Here is an 8,019-nt window from a genome sequence, read left to right as displayed (position 1 = left end):
AATTTTATAAATTAGACTTCATTCTTATTTTTTTTCTATTTTCAGACATACTCAAGTAGAGTCAACAATGACCCATAGCACATGCCAGAAATATTTCCTTTAATTGCAAGTCCTGGTATTTAAAACGGAAAGATCCTTACTGTATGCCTCGCTGAGCTTCACAGACTTGATTGTTTCGTTCTAGTCTTTTGATGTGTGTGATAAAGAACTAGTATCTAGATTCTGGGATGTATAAAGCATATCTACAAATCAGTCAAAAGAGGCACAAACACTACACTGGAAAATGGACAGTGAATATGAATAGGTAATTCACAGCAGAAGTCCCCTGAAATGGCCAATATGTATAACCTCTGAAAAGATAACCCATTGTTTTTCGTTATCAGGGAAATGCGAAATTAAAACAACAATTAGATACAGTTCACATCTACTAGGTGTGATGTTTCATACTTTTACCACTGGAGCTTAGTAGAGAGTGGCACTCAGTATTTTTCAAATTGTATAGCCTTTGTGGTCATTCTGCATTATGGTTTCTGGGGCATTTTAAATGGTCTCCCCATAATTAAAGAGATGCAAATTAATACAATGAGATCACATTTTTCATTTATTAGATTGGCAAAAATTGCCAAGCCTCATAATAATCACATTCTATCTATCTATTTATCTATATCTTTATCTATATATTTTTCTAAACTGTTTGATCGTAGTTGTAGACACGATGGCCTTCAGCGAAATAGTTAAGTATGAATTTCCTAACAAGGACATTTTCTTACATTCCTACGAGCAGTGTATGAGGGTTCCAATATCTCCACATCCTCATCAACACTTGTTATCTGACTTTTTCATTCTAGCCATCCCAGTGGGTGAGCCAGTAACGTCCCTCTGTAGGAAAAGGAAATCCTGGGTCATGTGCTGCATTCTGTTATCAGGTCTTCTCAGCCTCCCTCAGTCTGAACAATGCCACACTCTTCCCTTAACTTTCATGATCTCGATGTTTTTCAAAAAGTCACAGGCCAATTATTTGGAAGAATGTCCTTCAATTTTGGGTTATCTGATATTTCCTCAGGGTTAGATTTGGATTCTGCATTTTTGGCAGGAATTCCAAAGAAGTGACCTGTGTTTTTCTTCGAGTGTATCCGGAGGCACAAGGTATTGGTTAGTTCCCAAATGGTTATTAACTTTGCTGATTTGATTAAGGTGGCGTCTTCCAGGTTTCTCCACTGTCAATGTACTATTTCTCTTTGTAATGAATAAATGTCTTGCAGGGACATACTTTGAGACTATGTAACTCTCCTGATTTTCTTCAAACTCCCACTCACTAGTTTAGCATCTTGGTGATTCTTGCCTGAAGCAATTACTACTGTTATGGTGGTCAAATGATGATTTTCTTTTACATGTACAGCTGGCCTTTTACTGTAAGGAAGAGCTTTCCTTTCTTCCCCACGTATTTATTTATACATTTGTTTTTTTGTATCAGTATGAGACTCATGAATTCTTCTTTTAATTTACAGGTGAAAGTCATTTACTTTATTTATTAATAAAATAGCTTAGCCCTGCCGGTGTGGCTCGGTGGTTGACCGTTGACTTATGAACCAGGAGGTCATGGTTTGATTCCTCATCAGGGCACATGCCCGGGTTGTGGGCTCGATCAGGAGGTAGCCGATCAATGATTCTCTCTCATCATTGATGCTTCTCTCTCTCCCTCTCCATTCCTCTCTGAAATCAATAAAAATATATTAAAAAACTAAAAGTAGTTTAATTGAAGTATAATTAACATACCATAAACTTCACGTGAGGGAGTTGTACAATTCTCAAATTGTTCTAGATGTGGCCAGTGGGAGTCCCCTCCAGTTGGCTCCTGTGTCCTTTTGGCAAATCTCCATCATTTTTGAGCAGATTACATCAGGATGTTTCAGGCTCATCTTGTACTTTCCCAGTTCTGGTCCTGGAGTCAGCCATCTCCCCCAAGAAGCACTGTTTCCTTTTAGTGAAGAACGGCATCCAGGAAACCAAGATCTGGGCACTAGAAGTACTTACTGCTTCTGTAGTGTGGCTGATTCTAGGCTCGCTCAGTGGACAGAGTTAGGAAATATGTGTAATCTCCTATATATGTACCATATGTAGTGAAACCATATGCACATATGTATGTAAATAATCCACACATCTATCTTATATATCTACGTTATATGAAAATCCATGAATTCCTATTGATATCTATAATACCAATCCCATACTAGGGTGTTCATCATAGCTTTTCCCTTTTCTGTATTTGTAACTCCATCCTCCAACAGTGAGAAACCTAATTATCATTATCCACAAGAATTTTACTTATTTGCTCAATCCTAGGATACACGTTCAATAGTTTCAGATTCATGCCCTAGCTGGTTTGGCTCAGTGAATAGAACGTCGGCCTGCAAACTGAAGAGTCCCGGACACAGGCCCAGGTTGTGGGCTCAATCCCTAGCAGGGGGCATGCAGGAGGCAGCCGATCAATGATTCTCATCATTGATGTTTCTATCTCATTGAGGTTTCTATCTCTCTTTCTCCCTCTCCCCTCCTCTCTGAAATAAATAAAAATATATTTTTAAAAAATAGTTTCAGATTCACTACCCACACAACTATAGAAGACAAATCTACTAACTAGAGGTCAATATTTGTTACAGTGCGTTTTGTCTTTAACCTGATAAATACCATGTTCAAAAGTTACTTGGGTTAGTTCTTCCCATTCCCTTTGAGTGAGGCTGTGTTTAAAATGCAATTAAGGCCCGACTGGTTTGGCTCGGTGGATAGAGCGTCAGTGTGCGGACTGAAGGGTCCCAGGTTCGATTCCGGTCAAGGGCATGTACCTTGGTTGCAGGCACATCCCCAGTAGGAGGTGTGCAGGAGGCAGCTGATCGATGTTTCTCTCTCATCGATGTTTCTAACTCTCTCTCCCTCTCCCTTCCTTTCTGTAAAAAATCAATAAAAAATATATTTTAAAATGCAATTAAGGTTCTTTTGTTTCTGATTTATTCTGTTTTAGGATTCCCCCCCATCCTTGTTATTTTTATTTATTTTTTTAGTATGTGAAACATGAACATGGTTTCAAAAGTCAGAACTCTTCCGATAAGTAAACTGAGAAGTATCACTTTGTCGGTTCCTTCTAGTCTGCTCCCACCCAGTGCCTCTAGGCAACCAGTCTCAATAGTTGCTGGTTTATCCTTCCTTTGTTTCTTTTTGTAAAGATAAGCAAATATACGTGTTTTCTTGTTAATCCTCACCGAGGATATTTTTTCCATTGATTTTTTTAGAGGGACTGGAAGGAAGGGGGAAGAGAGAAACATCAATGTGAGAGAGACATATCAACTGGTTGCCTCCTGAACCACCCTGACTGGGACCGGGGATCGAACCTGCAACCCAGGTAAGTGCCTTTGACTAGGAATCTAACCTGCGACCCTTTGGTGCACAGGCTAATGCTCTAACCACTGATCAACACTGGCCAGGGCACTTATATCATCTTGGTTTCTACATCAAGGCTTGTATACTATAGATACTATTGTGCGTTTTGCTTTTTTTTTTTTTTTCCACTTAACCGTATGTCCTGGAAACCAGTCCTCATCACTTCATAGTTTTCTTCCATTGCTGTGTAGGATTCCATTGTGTGAATGTATCACAGTTTATTCAACCACTGCCTACGCCTAGGAACTGACATTGTTGCCTTCCCCCCACCCCACCCCCCAATTATCAGCCAAGCTACAATGAATAAACTTGTGCATATGTATTTTCACATTGTTGGAAGTTTATCTTTAGGGCAAATTGCCAGAAGCGGGATTGCTGGGACAAAAGAGAAACACATATTCATTTTTGTTAGATGACAAATTCCCTTCCATTGGGGTTATAAAAAGGACATTTAAAAAAGCACAAAGAAGAAAAGCTGCTATTCATAAGAAAAACCAAACAGTCTTTCTTGCTGCCATTTAATAGTCCATGTTGGTTTTAAGATTGAGGGATTTAACTTTTAAAACACTGGTTTTTACAGAGTGATTAAATTTCACCAACATTGTTGGAACCTCTGTCAGTGGTTACACCCTCCCCACAACAACCTAATTCTGCCATCAGAAATGCCCATTTCATGGAGGCAGCAACTGATGTCACATATAATAAGCCACAGGAGGACCGGTATCTGTGATTCAAACCTTGTCTGTCTGGGCTACAGGCGATTTTAGAGAGTAAGCCTTTGTTTCTTTGTGGGATCCCAGGCTTCCCAGAAAATCTGATCCAAGCTCTCTCGTTAGGAATACTGAGAAAGAGAAAAGCAGCCCCCACATCCAGGACGTGGCCTCCCACTCACAGCTAGACCTTGGTGTCGTCCTGTTGAACATGAACAATTGTATGTAGACCATCAGCTTCAGACAAGGCCACTCTGCGACTGGGATAGATTGAGATAAAAGCAAGACCACTCCATAATCACATCTGAATACAGACAGAACAGGAGCACTGTTCAAGCCACACAGATGACCATCTGACCCTACCACACAGAACTTATCTGTAATCGTCCAGAGGAATAAACCTCCTTCTTTAGAAAGATCCTTTTTCAATGTTAGGAATCAATGCTTGATGAATACACACCTACACGACAGCTTTGGAGCAGAGCTGTAGTGACAGGCTGACAGCTAGACAGATAAGTCCCTCAGAGGAAGGGAGCAGAAGAGCCTAGAGCTCTGACATGCCTGGGAGGGCCATCTGCCTTGAATGGAGACCTAAGATGGGAAGGAGCCTTTTCTTTCCTCCTGGGCTGCCTTTGTGCTGTTAGGTCCACTGCATACTTGGAAGACTCCCTGGAGAGACCTCACGGTCCTTTTCTCACGTTGCCCTAAATTCTACCGTTAGATTAATCTCACCATTTCCAGTGAGGCTTTGCCTTCTTCCACAAACATGTTAAACCACTTTTGGGAGACATTGACATTTTACTATAAACTACCTTCTAATCCAGTGATGGCGAACCTATGACACACGTGTCAGAGGTGACACGCGAACTCATTTTGTTTGGTTGATTTTTCTTTGTTAAATGGCATCTAAATATATAAAATAAATATCAAAAATATAAGTCTTTGTTTTACTATGGTTGCAAATATCAAAAAATTTCTATATGTGACACGGCACCAGAGTTAAGTTAGGGTTTTTCAAAATGCTGACACCCCGAGCTCAAAAGGTTCGCCATCACTGGATTAATAATCTGTCACAGGAGTCAGAATTTCTGGTGGCTGAGAGAGATGAGGTAACTTTACTGCATAAACCTGAGGTTGTCCAAATGCTGGGCAGAGAGGGACCAAGGCTGCCAGTGATTACATTTAAGGATGCAGTGGTGGCCTACTGTAGTAGGCAGGTATTCCTTTTGTCAACTCAGCACCCCTGCCTCTTCTATTAAACACCGCCCTCCATTTTCTTTTGGTGACACACCTCACCCCACATGTAGTTCCTATGGGACTAACTCCCCCCAGCCCTTTCCAAAGCTCTAGGAGTGGACCGTTGACTAGCATAGTCCATCAGAGCAATCTCTCATCTTGTCCACAGAGCCAGGAGTGGGTATGTGACCCAAGCCAGACCACATGACCTATAAAGTTGGCACTACAGGGAAAGAGGTGTTTCTGTACTTTGGGGCTCCTAGCTGTTCAGGTGAAGGTGAGGTGGCCCAACATGATGGGTGGCCATCACATGAGAAGAGCCTGCTGAGGGTGAAGCTGTCAAAAAGTAGAACCCACTTCCAGTGAGAGGTAGGGTTCTTAGATTTGGGGTGCATACCCCATGCTCACTCTGCATTGGTCTCTTCAGTTACCTAAGTCTCTTTTTCTTCAGCTGGTTTAATCTGTGCTTCTGTCACTTACAACCCCCAAGTCCCTGGAGAATACATCCACCTTCCCACCTTCGCATGCCCCGGTGGAGTGATTTGCTCATTTTATTTATTTATTTATTTGTTTATTTAATTTGCTCATTTTAAATGTTGGTCCTCTGAGATCAGAGAAATGCCACAGCCAGGAGTCAGTTCCAAGGGCTAGAAGGGACCCCTCAGGCCTTGAATCCACCACTCTGGTACCTACAAGTTTCTCAGGCAGGCCTGGACCAAACTCTCTTCCTCACCAGCCAAGAAACTTGGAAACATGGGCTCCTGGCCAACTCTGCCTTTCAACCTATTTAGGTGACTTCTGGTGGTTTGGAGGGGAGTGCCTTTCCCCTACTTGTCTTCTTTGGTTTGTCTCCAGAAGCAGGGCCTGGCTTGGGAGAGCTTCAGCTTCCAGCTGGTATGTTCTTGGAGACCATCTCTTTTTCCCTAAAAGGTGGCTGCAAAGGCCCTCAGCAATTCCCAGCTCTAAAGTGCAGATGGAGAAACCAAGGCCCTTAGAAATGACTCCCACCCCCAGGGCACCACAGAGTTACCTGTAAGGAATTCACTTTTCCTTATGCTCCTCCCCCTTTGCCCTCCAGGTCCCAGGATCCCCTGGGTGGGAGCATGGGAGTGCCAGAGAGAGCAGGCCAGGCATCACCTCACTGGCCAGGGACCTGACCCCCTGGTCCATCATCCAGGAAGCAATTGCTGAGTGTCTTAGCCAAGGATGAAGCGATTGGCTCCTCCTGGGCCAGCATCTGGAAGGAGTCCCAAGCATCCTTTCCCAGATGTCTGCCACTGGAAATTCTGCAGAGTGAACAGACCTAATGACTGACAGCTGGTATTTAGCAAGAGCTTACTGTATACTGAGCTATGTAAAGCGCTTTACATCCACCATCTCATTTAATCTTCTCCACACCACTGTCAGGCAGGAACCATATTACATGCATTTTATTAATAAGGAAACTGAGGAGGCCCAGCAGTTGAAACAACCCACCCAAGAATAAAGCCCTTCCCACAGGTGTCACCAGCACAGCGTCCAGGATGGCAATGGGGCATTTCAGCACCTGCAGGTCCTAAATAAACCCACCCAAACTACCCCTGGAGGTAGGGAGCTGACTGTGTCTTGGATCTGAATTCAGGCACAGAACAAAGGGTGGGAACCAATGTGGGAGGCCAAAGGGGTCATTCCACATCCTCAGAGTGGGGATGTGTCACAGCTCCCCAGTCCACATCCTGTGCAAAGCACAGCCCCCTCCTTCCAGGAGCAGGGCAGAGCCCAGAATGGTCTGGATTAAGCTCTGTCTCCCAGTCCCAGCCCCTGAGAGTCACTTGAAGCAAGTCTCCTCCCTCTCAGTGACCTCAGCTATGCTATGAGCTGGTAGAGGCAGTTAAAGGATAACTTCCAAAATGATAATATCACGGCTCATACAAATATAAAACGAACATGCATCAAAGATCTTTTCTTAATGAAAGAACTGGTAAGATGTTACCAATTCTTGAAGGAAAATCTGCAGAACAGATACATGTATAGGCTACCATGATACTGAAATGAATTTGCCAATAGATGCACTAGAATCTTTATAATCATCTTTTCTACAGGGCAGAATAAAATGTATCTCGGCAGGACCAAATGCATTTGCATGTTTACGAGTGGGAATTGTCAGCCCTGCACATGTTAACTCTTGTCTGTACAGGCCCAGAGACAGATGAGCTGGGCCGGCTATACATCAGCATTCCTTTGAAGGGACACCTGGGGCTAGTTCTGTCCATTAAAAGCCTTTCAGAGTCTTTCCCGACATCGCATAGGACTGGTCTAGACAATGGCTGAGACTTTTCCGGCTCAGAGGCACCCTGGGCTGAGGCGTGCCCAGCCCTCAGACTGTGACCACTTTCTGACTCATCTCCTGACTTCTTTGCCTTGAAAGACCTGGACGCTGAGGGGCGCCACTAGCTTGCTCACATGCTTTGGTGAACTTTAGAAAAAGAGGCCCCTTCCTCTTGATGGATGCAGCCCTAAGTCAGAACACAGGGATGCAAGAGGGGCCCAGGCTGCATTTCTGTCCCTGCTCTCCTCCTGGGCCAGGCATTCTTTGTCCGGGCACAGCCTGCGCAACTGAGCACAGTGGCCTGCTGCTGCCAGACATTCACAGTCAGCA

Source organism: Myotis lucifugus, unplaced genomic scaffold (genome assembly GCF_000147115.1).
Source record: "Myotis lucifugus unplaced genomic scaffold, Myoluc2.0 scaffold_196, whole genome shotgun sequence".
Classification (NCBI taxonomy): domain Eukaryota; kingdom Metazoa; phylum Chordata; class Mammalia; order Chiroptera; family Vespertilionidae; genus Myotis; species Myotis lucifugus.
Note: the sequence above shows the minus strand (reverse complement) of the source record.